Raw genomic sequence first — 17,850 nt, 5'->3', positions numbered from 1 at the left:
CAGCACACTGTGCTTTTTGTGGACCCATTGGAACGAATGGGTCCGCATCTTATCCGTAAAAAAACTAACTGGAACAAACACGGAAATAAAATACGGTCGTGTGCATGAACCCTTATAGTGCGGAACTGTAGTGAACAAGGTTTTGAGAAGTCCCTTCACAAATAGCAGAAAAAAACATTTGTGGATTTTAAGGCATGGAGTAGATTGAAAAATCTGCAGCATGCCCTAAATATCATGGATTTGGTGCAGAATTTTGCAACAGCGTTTAGCCTTTGGTTTGCATATGCATAAAATCCACAGAAAAATCCCTGTGACACACAGTGATTTTTAATGTAGTAACACGCAACTGTAGGCTAATAACAAGCTAGTGGCAAATTATTCCAGCTCTGAACGGTTCCTTTCTGGTTATAAGCGGTGTACCCCAAGTGCAAGTCCTCAAATTCTATTAGGATTACTATTAGGAGTAATAATACAGTGTCTATTTTTGCAGATAACAGTAAGCTAGAGTTCCAAATATATATATATAAGACAACTCTCACCTTGCTTTCACGGAAGCACGGGCCCATTCCAAATGTACAAACGTAATGTCATCGTGGATCTTGTATGTGATTCGTGTTTGGATAAGTTTTTTATTGTTACTAATAAAGCTGCACGTTTTTATGGGAAGCTGAACAGCAAGCTAGAGTACATAAAATACAAGTCTTATGCCTCTTTCACACGGGCGTGTCCAGATTAGGTCCGGATGCGTCCCGGTGCATTGCGGCAAACCCGCGCGGTCAGTTTTGAATGCGATTGCGTTCCGATGTTCAGTTTTTATCGCGCGGGTGCAATGTGCTTTGCACGCGCGTGATAAAAAACCGACTGTTGTACCCAGACCCGAACTTCTTTACAGAAGTTCAGGTTTGGGTTATTTGTAGTGTAGATTGTATTATTTCCCCTTATAACATGGTTATAAGGGAAAATTATAGCATTCTGAATACAGAATGCATAGTAAAATAGGGCTTGAGGGGTTAAAAAAAAATAAAAAAAATTTAACTCACCTTAATCCACTTGTTCGCGCAGCCGGCATCTCTTCTGTCTTTAAGGCCTCATGCACAGGGACGTTTTTGGGCAGTTCGCAAAATGGATTTCCGTTGTTCGGTGATCCGTTCCTTGATTTTTGGAGGATCCACGGACAAAAAGTCCGTTTTGGTGTCCGCCTGGCCGTGCGGAGCCAAACGGATCCGTCCTGACTAACAATGCAAGTCAATGGAGACGGATCCGTTTGACGTTGACACAATATGGTGCAATTGCAAACGGATCCGTCCCCATTGACTTTCAATGTAAAGTCAGGAGTCCCTATTATACCATCTGATCAGAGTTTTCTCCAATCCGATGGTATATTTTAACTTGAAGCGTCCCCATCACCATGGGAACGCCTCTATGTTAGAATATACCATCGGATTTGAGTTTGATCGTGAAACTCAGATCCGATAGTATATTCTAACACAGAGGCGTTCCCATGGTGATGGGGACGCTTCAGGTTAGAATATACTAAAAGAACTGTGTACATGACTGCCCCCTGCTGCCTGGCAGGTGCTGCCAGGCAGCAGGAGGCAGACCCCCCCTCCCTCCCCCCCTGTATTTAACTCATTGGTGGCCAGTGCGGCCCCCCTCCCTCCCTTGTATTTAACACATTGGTGGCCAATGCGGCCGGCCCCCCCTCCCTCCCTTGTATTTAACACATTGGTGGCCAGTGCGGCCGGCCCCCCCTCCCTCCCTTGTATTTAACACATTGGTGGCCAGTGCGGCCGCCCCCCCCCCCCCTAATTAAAATGACCGATTCCCCATCATTGGTGGCAGCGGAGAGTTCCGATCGGAGTCCCAGTTTAATCGCTGGGACTCTGATCGGTAACCATGGCAACCAGGACGCTACTGCAGTCCTGGCTGCCATGGTTACTTAGCAATTTTAGAAGCATTATACTTACCTGCGATGTCTGTGACCAGCCGGGCGCTCCTCCTACTGGTAAGTAAAAGGTCTGTGCTATAAGCAATTCGCCGCACAGACCTTTCACTTACCAGTAGGAGGAGCGCCCGGTCGGTCACAGACATCGCAGGTAAGTACTGTATAATGCTTCTAAAATTGCTAAGTAACCATGGCAGCCAGGACTGCAGTAGCGTCTTGGCTGCCATGGTAACCGATCGGAGCCCCAGCGATTAAACTGGGACTCCGATCGGAACTCTCCGCTGCCACCAATGATGGGGGGGTCGGTCATTTTAATTAGGGGGGGAGGGAGGGGGGGTCTGCCCCCTGCTGCCTGGCAGCACCTGCCAGGCAGCAGCGGGCAGTCATGTACACAGTTCTTTTAGAATATTCTAACCTGAAGCGTCCCCATCACCATGGGAACGCCTCTGTGTTAGAATATACTGTCAGATCTGAGTTTTCACAAAGTGAAAAATCAGATCTAAAAAGCTTTTATGCAGACGGATCAGCGGATCCGTCTGTGTGAAAGTAGCCTACGGACAAGGATGACGGACGCGGATGGCAATCTTGTGTGCATCCGTGTTTTTTCACGGACCCATTGACTTGAATGGGTCCGTGAACCGTTGTCCGTCAAAAAAATAGGACAGGAAACACGGATCACGGATGCGGCTGCAAAACGGTGCATTTTCAGATTTTTCCACGGACCCATTGAAAGTCAATGGAAAAGGAAAACGGAAAAACGGCCGCGGATGCACACAACGGTCGTGTGCATAAGGCCTAACTGTGAGCAATAGGACCTTTGATGATGTCACCGCGTTCATCACATGGTGATGGATCATGTGATGAGCGTAGTGACGTCCCCATCCCGATCTTCACCTAGCAACCTTGCTTGCGGATGCTTGCAATTTTCACGCAACCCCATTCATTTCTATGGGGCCTGCGTTACGTGAAAAACGCCCAAAGAGGAGCATGCTGTGATTTCACACAAGTGATGCGTGAAAATCACCGTTCGTGTACACAGCCCCATAGAAATGAATGGGTCAAGATTCAGTGCGGGTGCAGTGCGTTCAACTCACGCATCGCATCCGCGCGGAATACTCGCCCGTGTGAAAGGGGCCTTAGTAGCATAGTAACAATTTGTAAGGCTGAAAAAAGACAGGTCCATTCAGTTCAGCCTGTTATCCTGCAAGTTGATCCAGAGGAAGGCAAATAAAAAAAAAACATGTGAGGTAGAAGCCAATTTTCCACATTTTAGGGGAATAAAATTCCTTCCCGACTCCAATGAGGCAATCAGAATAACTCCCTGGATCAACGACCCATCTCTAATAACTATAACCTGTAATATTATTACACTCCAGAAATACATCCAGGCCCCTCTTGAATTCTTTTATTCTACTAGAGTTCCATAGTCTCACTGCTCTTACCTTAAAGAATCCTGTTTTATGTTTGTGTACAAACCTTCTTTCCTCTATACTTGAGTGGCCCACCTCCAGCTCTGCTATGTCTGCCTTGTTCACACTCCATGTGTGGTCTGACTAGTGATGTGTAAAGTGGTAGGACTAGGTTCTCATCACGGGCATCTATGCCCTTTTGATGCAACCCATTATCTTATTGGCCTTTCGCAGCAGCTGCCGGACACTAAATGCTACAGCTAAAGGGGTTATCCTTTTTTCTTTGTAATCTCAACAAGTATATCCCCTTTAAGTTTCTCTTCATGTCACCCAGTGTTTTACCACTTAGTATGTACTGGTGACTTGTAGTTTCCCTTCTCATATGCATAACCTTACATTACTTCATCTGCCACTTATCTGCCCAAGCCTCTAATCTATCCAGATCCCTCTGTAGTAGTATACTGTCTTCTTCCGTGTTAATTACTTTACACAGTTTAGTGTCATCTGCAAAAATTGATAAGCCTTCTATTAATAAATATATTGGAGAATAGGGCCCAATACTGACCCCTGAGGTACCCCATTAGTCACAGTGACCCAATCTGAGTGTGTACCATTAATAACCACCTTCTGTTTTCTATCATTGAGCCAGTTACTTACCCATATACACAGTTGTGGGTAAGTATGTGGCAAAGTAATGTGGGTAAGCGCTGCTTCCTCTTCACTACACTATGGGTCGTCTCCTCTGGAACGGTGATGTAGTATAATTACAAGTACTTACTCCATTCAAGCGAAACTTCCGAGACGATGGGCAATGTAATGAACAGGAAGCAGCGCATGCATAGAGCGCCACCTCCTCTTCAAACAGCCGATCGCCGATATCTCTTCAATATAAATGGCAGGACAACCCCTTTAAATGTCCGTCTATTACATTGCTTAACTCTCTTAGGATACGGGGGTGTATGCTATCTGGACCATGTGATTTGTCTTTTTCTGGGTCACACAGACCACATTTATTGGGGAGTTTACTTTAATACTCTGCATTTCATCTAACATTTCATTGATTTCCCTCAGTGAATATAGCAGAGAAATTTTTTTATAATTTCACTTTCTCCTCATGGCTCTCTACCACCCCTCCCTCTTCAAAGGGCCAACACTTTCAGGTTTAACCTTTTTACTGCTTATATAATTGAAGAACATTTTAAGGTTAGTTTCTCTCTTTGGCAGTAAGCCCCTCTGTCTCGAGCTTGGCTGCCTTTATCTATTTTTGACATATTCTGTTTTTCCTTATAGTTTTTTTTTTGTGCTTTTTGGCTACTTTCCTGTTTTTGGACAGTAATTGACTGCTTTCTGTTTGTTATTTATTGCCCCCTTTGCATTTCAATTTATCCACACCGTTTTTTATCTTGGTCTTCATCCTTTTATTCCCTCTCGCAATTAGAGTTTAGGATGCTTTTATAAATAACCCATTTTCTGGCTGTATTTTTATTTTTCAGGACATTGTTAGTGATGCTAATGACCTCTCTAAGCTGATAAAATTTAGCTTTTTGGAAGTTCAGCATTTTTGTGCCTTCCTGAAACCGCTAAAATAACTAAAAGTTCATTATATTATGGTCGCTATTTCTTAGATGTCCCCTAACCTGCACATCTGTTCTGTCAGGTCTATTGATTAATACATTACTGAGTCTAGTATGATCAACCATCTAGTTGGGAAAGCTAATTGCCTTTAGTTATTAACAGGAACCAGTTTCCTTTATGAGATCCACAGGTTTCAGTTTCCCAGTCTATATTGACGACAAACACCTATCAGTATTTTATTATCGTTTTTACCACCATGTATTTCTACCCACAGTGACTCCACATGTTCATTACTCCCACTTATATCTTCCCCCCTTTTACATTTTTTATGATGTTTTGTAAAAAGACTGTAGCCCTGTAAATTAACTGTTCAGTCTAGCTATCATCCAGCCATGTCTCAGACATTACTAATTCACGTTTACTGGTAAGACTCTTGGCATTAGTTTAAATACAATTAACCACGTCAGCCCCCCTAGCTTAAACACCCTTAATGACCAGGCCACTTTTTACACTTCTGCACTACACTACTTTCACCATTTATTGCTTGGTCATGCAACTTACCACCCAAATGAATTTTACCTCCTTTTCTTCTCACTAATAGAGCTTACCCCACAAGTGACCCCATTTTGGAAAGAAGACACCCCAAGGTATTTCGTGATGGGCATAGTGAGTTCATGGAAGTTTTTATTTTTTGTCACAAGTTAGTGGAATATGAGACTTTGTAAGAAAAAAAACAAAAAAAACCCCCATCATTTTCCACTAACTTGTGACAAAAAATAAAACAAACATTCTATGAACTCGCCATGCCCCTCACAGAATACCTTGGGGTGTCTTCTTTCCAAAATGGGGTCACTTGTGGGGTAGTTATACTGCCCTGGCATTTTAGGGGCCCTAATGCGTGAGAAGTAGTTTGAAATCAAAATCTGTAAAAAATGCCCTGTGAAATCCGAAAGGTGCTCTTTGGAATGTGGGCCCCTTTGCCCACCTAGGCTGCAAAAAAGTGTCTTACATCTGGTATCGCCGTACTCAGAAGAAGTAGGGCAATGTGTTTTGGGGTGTCTTTTTACATATACCCATGCTGGGTGAGAGAAATATCTCGGCAAAAGACAACTTTTCCCATTTTTTTATACAAAGTTGGCATTTGACCAAGATATTTATCTCACCCAGCATGGGTATATGTAAAATGACACCCCAAAACACATTGCCCAACTTCTCCTGAGTACGGAGATACCACATTTGTGACACTTTTTTGCAGCCTAGATGCGCAAAGGGCCCAAATTCCTTTTAGGAGGGCCTTTTTAGACATTTGGATCCCAGACTTCTTCTCACGCTTTAGGGCCCCTAAAATGCCAGGGCAGTATAAATACCCCACATGTGACCCCATTTTGGAAAGAAGACACCCAAAGGTATTCAATGAGGGGCATGGCGAGTTCATAGAATTTTTTTTTTTTTTTGGCACAAGTTAGCGGAAATTGATTTTTATTTTTTTTCTCACAAAGTCTCCCTTTCCGCTAACTTGGGACAAAAATTTTAATCTTTCATGGACTCAATATGCCCCTCACGGAATACCTTGGGGTGTCTTCTTTCCGAAATAGGGTCACATGTGGGGTATTTATACTGCCCTGGCATTTTAGGGGCCCTAAAGCGTGAGAAGAAGTATGGAATATAAATGTCTAAAAAATTTTACGCATTTGGATTCGGTGAGGGGTATGGTGAGTTCATGTGAGATTTTATTTTTTGACACAAGTTAGTGGAATATGAGACTTTGTAAGAAAAAAATAAAAAAATTAATTTCCGCTAACTTGGGCCAAAATAAATTCTGAATGGAGCCTTACAGGGGGGTGATCAATGACAGGGGGGTGATCAGGGAGTGTATATGGGGTTATCACCCCCCTGTCATTGATCACCCCCCTGTAAGGCTCCATTCAGACGTCCGTATGTTTTTTACGGATCCACGGATACATGGATCGGATCCGCAAAACACATATGGACGTCTGAATGGAGCCTTACAGGGGGGTGATCAATGACAGGGGGGTGATCAGGGAGTCTATATCGGGTGATCACCACCCTGTCATTGATCACCCCCCTGTAAGGCTCCATTCAGACGTCCGTATGTGTTTTGCGGATCCGATCCATGTATCCAAGGATCCGTAAAAACATACGGACATCTGAATGGAGCCTTACAGGGGGGTGATCAATGACAGGGGGGTGATCAGGGAGTCTATATGGGGTGATCACCCCCCTGTCATTGATCACCCCCCTGTAAGGCTCCATTCAGACGTCCGTATGTGTTTTGCGGATCCGATCCATGTATCCGTGGATCCGTAAAAAACATACGGACGTCTGAATGGAGCCTTACAGGGGGGTGATCAATGACAGGGGGGTGATCAGGGAGTCTATATGGGGTGATCACCCCGCTGTAAGGCTCCATTCAGACGTCTGTATGTGTTTTGCGGATCCGATCCATGTATCCGTAAAAAACATACGGACGTCTGAATGGAGCCTTACAGGGGGTGATCAATGACAGGGGGGTGATCAGGGAGTCTATATGGGGTGATCACCCCCCTGTCATTGATCACCCCCCTGTAAGGCTCCATTCAGACGTCCATATGTGTTTTGCGGATCCGATCCATGTATTCGTGGATGCGTAAAAAACATACGGATGTCTGAATGGAGCCTTACAAGGGGGTGATCAATGACAGGGGGGTGATCAATGACAGGGGGTGATCAGGGGTTAATAAGGGGTTAATAAGTGACAGGGGGGGTGTAGTGTAGTGGTGTTTGGTGCTACTTATTACTGAGCTGCCTGTGTCCTCTGGTGGTCGATCCAAGCAAAAGGGACCACCAGAGGACCAGGTAGCAGGTATATTAGACGCTGTTATCAAAACAGCGTCTAATATACCTGTTAGGGGTTAAAAAAAAAAATCGCATCTACAGCCTGCCAGCGAACGATCGCCGCTGGCAGGCTGGAGATCCACTCGCTTACCTTCCGATCCTGTGAACGCGCGCGCCTGTGTGCGCGCGCGTTCACAGGAAATCTCGCGTCTCACGAGATGACGCATAGATGCGTGACTCTGCCTGGAGCTGCCGCCTCTGGAACGCGATCCTGCGTTAGGCGGTCCGGAGGCGGTTAAGAGGTTTTGGATATTTTTTTTCCCTACACTATTTCTGTACTTTTCTAGTCCCTCCCTCTATTACACCCCCTGGTCACTATATGCACTATATTCCCCTTCTATAATGTAATTGACCTCCCCCCCAGTCCCTAGTTTAACTCCTTAAGGACACAGCCTTATTTCACCTTAAGGACCAGACCATTTTTTGCAAATCTGACCAGTGTCACTTTAAGTGCTGATAACTTTAAAACGCTTTGACTTATCCAGGCCATTCTGAGATAGTTTTTTCGTCACATATTGTACTTCCTTACACTAGTAAAATGAAGTAAAAAAAAATCATTTTTATTTATAAAAAAATACCAAATTTTGCAAAAATTTGTAAGAAATTGCAATTTTCCAAGTTTCAATTTCTCTACTTCTATAATACATAGTAATAACTCCAAAAATAGTTATTACTTTACATTCCTTATATGTCTACTTCATGTTTGGATCATTTTGGGAATGATATTTTATTTATTTGGGGATGTTACAAGGCTTAGAAGTTTAGAAGCAAATCTTGAAATTTTTCAGAAATTTTTTGCGGGATGAGGTGACGGTTAGATTAGTACTATTTTGGTGGGCAAACTCCTTTTTGATCGCTTGCTGTTGTACTTTTTGTGATGTAAGGTGACAAAAAAAGGGTTTATTTAGCACAGTTTTTATTTTTTATTTTTTACGGTGTTCATCTGAGGGGTGAGGTCATGTGATCTGTTTATAGAGCCGGTCGATACGGACGCGGCGATACCCAATATGCATACTTTTTTTTTTCCCCTATTTTTTACCAATTTTTTTTAACTTTATTTGGGGAAAATGACGTTTTTGTTTATTTGTACTTGAAACTTTTAATTTTTGGGGGGGAAAACTTTATTTTTTCAACTTTATTTTTCACTTAATTTTTTGTCCCACTTTGGGAATTGAACTTTTGGGGGTCTAATCCTTTACAATGCATTCCAATACTTCTGTATTGGAATGCATTGGCTGTATGAGTAATACTGTGTGTATTACTCATACAGCTTCCGGCTTGTGACATCCATCGGGCTGGATCTCACAGGCTAGTCACCGGAAGGCAGTGCGATGCCTTCCTTAGACATCGCGCTGCCTTCCATGTCATCGGGTCCCTCCTACAGCCGCATGGGGACTGGATGGCACCGCCACATGCCACCAACGCAATAGGTAAAAGCTGCAAACCTCAGGTCTGAATTGACCTGCGGTTTGCGGCGATCGCCGACATGGGGGGGTCACGGGACCCCCCCGGGCATTTAGCCGAAGTGCCTGCTCAATGATTTGAGCAGGCACCGCCTGATTTGAGCAGGCGCGGTGGTGTTCAGAGCCCACCCCCGTGTGTCTTGTCCACAAAAAAATCTGGATCCAGCATGACTAAGCGTGGTGAACGTCGGTCTCCTTCACACTCTGTTAGGGTCCCATCCAGATACCGACTGGGTACAGTTTGTCGTCAATGGTTTGTCCGCCGGTTTTCATACAGGTCTATTGGCTCTACCACAGACCTCTTACGAATGCAAGAACCTGTTGTCAGCCCCGAGAGACCCCGTGGCCATTTCTCAGCTCATACAGGTTGAATTGGACAAGGGGTACCTCATCAGGCCATTCGAATATTCCCCCTTTGATTGTTGGAGGGTTAACCCTGTTGATGTAGTGACTGGGAAGTTCAGCAATAAAAAGAGATTAATATACAACCTGTCAGCCCCACATTCATTACCTATACCTAGCCTTAATTCTCTAATCCCTTCAGAAGAATTCTCAATGAAATACACTTCTATCGATGAAGTCATTCAGGTGATACTGAGGTTGGGTTGGGGGGTTTGGCTGTCTAAAGCAGATATCACAGATGCTTTTAAGCTGCTCCCAATCCAACCTGAGCTGTGGCAATGGCACGGGCTTAAGTGGTTAAACAAATATTACTTTGCCAATAAATTGACCTTTGGCTCTAAGTCCAGCCCATGGATTTTTGATCAGTTTGCCAGGTCCCTACATTGGATCCTCCAAGACTTGTTTCGTGTTGTCCAAGTCATTCATTATTTGGATGACTTCCTCTTGATAGAACCCCTGGAACATACACCCCAGGACCTACAGGTATTGCAGTTGGTGTTTGCAGACCTCAGGGTGCCTGTAGCCCCACACTAGGTGGAAGGGCCCAGTACTGCCATTACATTACTTGGTATTCGTCTGGACACTTGCAGCATGGAAGCTAGCCTTCCTCAAGACAAACTGCTCAGTGTCAAAGAAGCGGTACACAAGCTAGCCCGAGTTAGGGTCACTGCCAAATCAGATCTCCAGTCCCTGCTTGGTATGCTCAACTTTGCTATGCGCATCATTCCCCAAGGCAGGTCGTTCATTTCCAGACTGTTGAAATTGCTGCCACTTGCTCGCGATCAGGATAGTCCAATAGTCATGGGTCAGGAAGCTATGGCAGATTTGGTCATATGGGATGAGTTCCTGTCACAGTGGAATGGTATATAGTTATTTATCCCTGCAGTTTCAAATAACTCTCCAATAGTTCACATCATCAGTGGGCTTTGCAGCTATCTTCGGCTCTCATTGGTTTGCCGACCAGTGGCCACCAGAGGTTGTGAGCTTGGAGGGTTTCTCCAGGTGTTCCCCATTATTCGAGATTTATCCCCTCGTGGGGGCCGCTTGGGTATGGGGACCACTATGGAGGAATCAGACAGTTATTTTTCTAACTGACAAACAGGCATTAGTCGAGATCCTCTCAAAGGGTAGGTCAGGCTCCAAACATAACGTCCCGGTGCATGTTATCAAGAAATTAGGCAGGTGGAAGTCGGCTTGTTATGCACGATATATACCAAATCCACAGTGTGAAATGTTCAATGCTTTCAGGAATCTGGTCTTGTAATTCTTGTCAATAAACACTATTGCCTTAAGCTGTGTTCGTGGTTTTTGGCCCCTTTAGCCTACCCTCCGTACAGCAGTCTCGGCATACCCCTACTGCTTAAGTAGGTAGGTAGGCAGGTATACTACACATTTGTGTGAGGGGAGGCGGGGCATGACGCTTATAAGCCCCAGCCTCCTCCTCTCCTTACCGGCGGCTCATTTCTGCCCCACCCTCCCAAGTCCCCTTTATTCTAACTACTCAATGGGATGGGCCCCTTTAGCCTACCCTCCATACAGCAGTCTCGGCATACCCCTACTGCTTAAGGAGAAGTAGGTAGGTAGGCAGGTATACTACTCATAAGCCGACCAGAATACAAATACTCTTATTGTATAAAACTTTAAAAAAAATAGACATATTTGGTATCACTGTGGCTTTATAAAAATATCACATTATCTACCCCATCAGATGAACGTCATAAAAATTAATAAAAATTACACCAAAACAGCTTTTTTTTGTCACCTTGCCTCCCAAAAAAACATAATATCAAGTCATCAAAAAGTCTTATATACCCCAAAATGGTACTGATAAATACAGTCTGTCCTGCAAAAGGCAAGCCCTCAAACATTTACTTTGGCAGAAAAATAAAAATGTTATGGATGTTAGTATATGCAAACTATAATAGTTTTTTTTTTATAAAAGTTTTGTATCGCCATAATCATATCAACCTGCAGAATAAAGTTATCATATAATAATATGTACCACACGGTGAACCTGATAAAAAAAAAAAAAAAACTGACATATTACATTTTTGCCCATCTCACCTCCCACAAAATGATAAAAAGCTATTAGAAAGCCAAATGTACCTCAAAATGACTCTTAAAAACCATTTCAGCAAATTCCATGTTAGAAAATCCAGATCCCACTCCTTTCCTTCTGAGCCCTGGCATATCCCCAAACAGCAGTGGGTAGCAAATTGTGGGGTGATATTCTCCTGTTATCCCTTGTGAAAATGAAAGTTTTGGCCTAAAGCACCATGTAATTTTTCATGTTCAAAGATAAGTGCTATAAATTCTATGAAACGCCTGTTGGGTCAAAATGCTCATTACACCCCTTAAAAATTCCTTGGGTGGTGTAGTTTCCAAAATGTCATTGTAGAGGTACCTCAGGGTCTCTTTAAATGCAACATGGCACCCAAAGACCATTCCTGCAAAATCTGCTCTCATATGGCGCTTCTTGCCTTCAGAGCGCTGCTGTGTACCATACATCCGTTTATGGCCACATATACAGGTGAAACTAGAAAAATTAGAATATTGTGCAAAGTTCATTTATTTCAGTAATGCAACTTAAAAGGTGAAACTAATATATGAGAGAGACTCATTACATGCAAAGCGAGATATTTCAAGCCTTTAGTGGTTATAATTTGGATGATTATGGCTTTCAGTTTATGAAACCCCAAAGTCACAATTTTGAGGTACCCTTTGCTCAGGGGGTATGGATTAATTAGCTGAATAGAGTGTGACACTTTGAGCCTAGAATATTGAACCTTTTTTACAAAATTCTAATTTTAAGCTGCATTAATGCAATTCCTTTTAATTTGCATTACTGAAATAAATGGACTTCAAGTTTCACCTGTAGAGTGTTTCTGTAAACTGCTGAATCAGGGTAATAACCATTGAGGTTTGTTTTGTTGTTAACCCTTAACAATATTAGAAGAAAAAACAACAATACAAATATCATAATTATACCTAAAAACTAATTTTAAAAGAGTTAGGCCTCATGCACATGACCGTTTTTCGGGTCCGCATCTGAGCCGCAGTTTTTGCGGCTCGGGTGCGGACCCATTCACTTCAAAGGGGCCGCAAAAGATGCAGACAGCACTCCGTGTGCTGTCCGCATCCGTTGCTCTATTCCAAAGCCCCGCAAAAAAAATATAGCATGTCCTATTCTTGTCCGTTTTCCGGACAAGAATAGGCATGTCTATAATGGGCTGCCCGTTCCGTTCCGCGGATCCGCGGTTTGCGGACTGCAAAAAACGGAACGGTCGTGTGCATGAGGCTTTATGAAAGAATATTTTCAACATACTGTATTTAGACCAGATGAACATATTTTCGGACATTATCGAAAATAGAAGCTGGGGCATTTACAATTCTTCTTCAGTTTACGTTTCATGTACATCTACTGTATGGCAAATGCCAACCCAATGATTAATTTTCTTAAAGTTAAGAATTTTTACTTTTTTCAGAACATGAAAGAGTTTTGCATCAGGTTTTGCATGTCTTGTATAGTAAATGTTGTGAAAGGTGTAATAATCTACTTACCACTATTTTCTTAAAGTTCTATCATGGCAGTGCATGACATTTGGAAAATACTGTAGCTCGTCCTCTTGACTATACAGCAGTTTCACCTGGTGAAGTATAAAGACAACTCTCAGCAAGTTGCTCAGAGTACATTTACAAGCCTGAAAAACATATATTTATAATACCCAAACAGTTCAAACAATTGTGAGAACTCCATGCACTGCTCAGATAGGACTTGAAGAAAAAGGAGTCCTGCATTGACTACCAGCTACAATATATAGATACATTTTTAGCATCAAATTTACAAGTTATACTGTATCTTAACTAGATTTTGCAACTATAATTTATATGTAGTATGTCTGTGTTCTTCATGTACTGCACCACACACAATGCTACAACACATCACAGAGTGGAACGTAATTTGCAGCAGTAAGGCCCCTTTCACATGAGCGGGTTTTCTGCACGGGTGCAATGCATTAACGCATAGTCCTGACCCATTGATTTCAAAGGGTCTGTGTACATGAGCGTTGAAAGAGGCCTAAGGCTGGTTTCACACGGGCGTTGCGGGAAAATGTGCGGGTGCGTTGCGGGAAGACCCGCGATTTTTCCGCGTGAGTGCAAAACATTGTAATGCGTTTTGCACTCGCGTGAGAAAAATCGCGCATGTTTGGTACCCAAACCCGAACTTCTTCACAAAAGTTCGGGCTTGGGATCGGTGTTCTGTAGATTGTATTATTTTCCTTTATAACATGGTTATAAGGGAAAATAATAGCATTCTGAATACAGAATGCATAGTAAAACAGCGCTGGAGGGGTTAAAAAAAATAATAATAATGTAACTCACCTTAGTCCACTTGATCGCGTAGCCGCCATCTCCTTCTGTCTCCTTTGTTGAATAGGACCTGTGGTGAGCATTAATTACAGGAACAGGACCTTTGATGACGTCACTCCGGTCATCACATGATCCATCACCATGGTAAAAGATCATGTGACATACCATGTGATGACCGGAGTGACGTCATCAAAGGTCCTGTTCCTGTATTTAATGCTCACCCCAGGTCCTGTTCAACAAAGGAGACAGAAGCAGATGCCGGGCCGCGATCAAGTGGACTAAGGTGAGTTAAAATATTTTTTATTTTTTTTAACCCCTCCAGCGCTGTTTTACTATGCATTCTGTATTCAGAATGCTATTATTTTCCCTTATAACCATGATGATCGGGTCTCCATCCCGATAGTCTCCTAGCAACCGTGCGTGAAAATCGCACCGCATCCGCACTTGCTTGCGGATGCTTGCGATTTTCACGCAACCCTATTCACTACTATGGGGCCTGCGTTGCGTGAAAAACGCAGAATATAGAGCATGCTGCGATTTTCATGCAACGCATAAGTGATGCGTGAAAATCACCGCTCATGTGAACAGCCCCATAGAAATGAATGGGTCGGTATTCAGTGCGGGTGCAATGCGTTCACCTCACGCATCGCATCCGCGCGGAATACTCGTCCGTGTGAAATGGGCCTAAGGCTGGTGTCACACGAGCGTGACGGATTAGGTCCGGATACATTTAGGGTGCGTTCAGTGAAACTCGCACCATTTTGCAAGCAAGTTCAGTCAGTTTTGTCTGCAATTGTGTTCAGTTGTTTCCACGCAAATGCAATGCGTTTTGATGCATTTTTCACGCGTGTGATAAAAAACTGAAGGTTTACAAACAACATCTCTTAGCAACCATCAGTGAAAAACGCATTGCATCTGTAACATCCCAGAGTTTTTTTACGAAACTCTTTTACCCCGCTACAACCTGTTAAGTGTATTTATACTGTCATCTAGTGTGATTTTATCTAATATCCTCACAAATGTGCATTGGAAGCCTTGTTAAATATATTTTGCTGTAATTTCTATGTTCACCAGCAGGTGGCAGCAATGTGTTTAGAAGGGACTTAGTACAGTTTAGGATTTCTGAGCTGGAATAGTACATTCCAGTTAACTCCCCCCTCTGTGAGGAGGTGTGGAATGTTCCCACATCCTGCCTCATGGGGAGAGGAGGAAGTTAGAGTGTGCCAGCCACCCCTGCTAGGGGAAGGCTGTTCTGGTAGGAGCTCCCAGATTTAGGGATTCAAGCCAGTATCGTGTCTCGGCTGAGACATTGATCATCATTCCCAGCCTGAGCCCTTCAGCCTCGGCCGGTGAAAGCAAGCAGCCACCTCCAGTATTCCAGGAGGACATACCATACCCTGTGAGCATAGCTGTGAGTACCGTCCAGAGACCAGGGGAAGCCAAATTCCTCCTCAGCTAGTCAGTCCCCATACAGCAGAAGATAGTAAGAGCAGAAGATATAAATTCCTGCCACATTACAGAGCCACAAGCAGTCGACTTACCGTATTTTTCGCCCCATAAGACGCACTTTCCCCCCCAAAAAAATTGGGGAAAATGTCCCTGCGTCTTATGGGGCTAATGCTGACATTTTTACATCGCAAGCTGCGATGTATGAGCGAGCGGGGAGGGACTGGGAGGAGGAACTGGGGGCCAGCAATTGCTGCGTGGCCGGTGCAGTCACTGTACTCCGGCCCCAGTGCTGTACTATACAAATACAAAATGTCTCATTCAATTAAAAGTGATTAAACATGCCCCCCCACTTTTAATATTACCGTACACCCTAACAGCTTCTGTAGAATGCAGGAAGGCCGGGCCGGCGGCAGCGTAACTCCCTGATGTCACGTGCCTGCGCCGCCTACTTTATGAATGAAGCAGGCGGCGCAGGCACGTGACGTCAGTGAGTGACGCGTCGGCCACCCGGCCTGCCTGCCTGCGTTGTACAGAAGCTGTTAGGGTGTACGGTAGAATTAGGAGTGAGGGGGCATGTTTAATCACTTTTAATTGAATGAGACATTTTATATTTGTATACTGTAGCACTGGACCGGTGGGGGGCGGGGAAATCTGTGGATGGCACTGTTATGGGCTGGGGGGGGTCTGTGGATGGCACTGTTATGGGGTGGGGGGTCTGTGGATGGCACATACATAACAGTGCCATCCACAGATCCCCCATAACAGTGCCATCCACAGATCCCCCATAACAGTGCCATCCACAGATCCCCCATAACAGTGCCATCCACAGATCCCCCATAACAGTGCCATCCACAGATCCCCCATAACAGTGCCATCCACAGATCCCCCATAACAGTGCCATCCACAGATCCCCCATAACAGTGCCATCCACAGATCCCCCATAACAGTGCCATCCACAGATCCCCCATAACAGTGCCATCCACAGATCCCCCATAACAGTGCGTCATCCACAGATCCCCCATAACAGTGCGTCATCCACAGATCCCCCATAACAGTGCGTCATCCACAGATCCCCCATAACAGTGCGTCATCCACAGATCCCCCATAACAGTGCGTCATCCACAGATCCCCCATAACAGTGCGTCATCCACAGATCCCCCATAACAGTGCGTCATCCACAGATCCCCTCATAACAGTGCGTCATCCACAGATCCCCCCATAACAGTGAGCCATCCACAGATCCCCCCATAACAGTGAGCCATCCACAGATCCCCCCATAACAGTGAGCCATCCACAGATCCCCCCATAACAGTGAGCCATCCACAGATCCCCCCATAACAGTGAGCCATCCACAGATCCCCCCATAACAGTGAGCCATCCACAGATCCCCCCATAACAGTGCGTCACATACAGATCCCCCATAACAGTGCCATCCCCAGATCCCCCCATAACAGTGCCATCCACAGATCCCCCATAACAGTGCATCATCCACAGATCCCCCATAACCGTGCCATCCACAGATCCCCCATAACAGTGCCAGCCACAGATCCCCATAACAGTGTCAGCCACAGATCCCCATAACAGTTTCAGCCACAGATCCCCCCCTGTAACAGTATCCTTCACAGATTCCCCCCCTGTAACAGTGTCCGTCACAGATCCCCCATAACAGTGAGTCATCCACAGATCCCCCATAACAATGCGTCATCCACAGATCCCCCCATAACAGTGCGTCACATACAGATCCCCCCATAACAGTGCGTCACATACAGATCCCCCATAACAGTGTGTTATCCACAGATCCCCCATAACAGTGCCATCCGCAGATCCCCCCATAACAGTGCCATCCACAGATCCCCCATAACAGTGCATCATCCACAGATCCCCCATAACAGTGCCATCCCCAGATCCCCCCATAACAGTGTCCTTCACAGATCCCCCCATAACAGTGTCCTTCACAGATCCCACCATAACAGTGTCCTTCACAGATCCCCCCATAACAGTGTCCTTCACAGATCCCCCCATAACAGTGCCCTTCACAGACCACCATTAGTTCCTAACCCACCAAAAGTACATCTTTTGGTTTAAATTTTTTTTTTTCTTATTTTCCTCCCCAAAAACCTAGGTGTGTCTTATGGGCCGATGAGTCTTATAGGGCGAAAAATACGGTATCCTGTAAAGAGCTCCAGGCACATGATAGAAGCAGAAAATAGATTCCTGCCACACATTGCCAATACCTGCTGGGACTTCAGACTATTGCTGTATCTCACATGGATTACTGATGCATCAAGTAAAGACCAGTCTGAACTTTATTCCAAGTCTGGATTTCAATTATTGCTACCAA

General features: G+C 44.5%; 1 protein-coding gene across 5 annotated transcripts in view; it reads right to left on the bottom strand.

Moving 5' to 3' along the window:
- Window positions 1–17,850, bottom strand: part of IL15RA (interleukin 15 receptor subunit alpha) — an 84,575-nt gene that overhangs the window by 34,791 nt on the left and 31,934 nt on the right. The window contains exon 2 of one of the 5 annotated variants that reach the window (XM_040413339.1): window positions 13,251–13,336. The exons of 3 other annotated variants lie outside the window; for them this stretch is intronic. The gene's annotated coding sequence lies outside the window, so the exon portion shown is untranslated. Of the gene's footprint in view, window positions 1–11,795; window positions 11,854–13,250; window positions 13,337–17,850 lie in introns of those variants that run through there. One more of the 5 variants, XM_040413343.1, reaches the window with a different exon arrangement.

The sequence above is a fragment of the Bufo bufo genome, chromosome 1 (genome assembly GCF_905171765.1).
Source record: "Bufo bufo chromosome 1, aBufBuf1.1, whole genome shotgun sequence".
Lineage (NCBI taxonomy): Eukaryota > Metazoa > Chordata > Amphibia > Anura > Bufonidae > Bufo > Bufo bufo.
The sequence above is the reverse complement of the archived record's forward strand: the minus strand, read 5'-3'. Positions and strand labels throughout refer to the sequence as shown.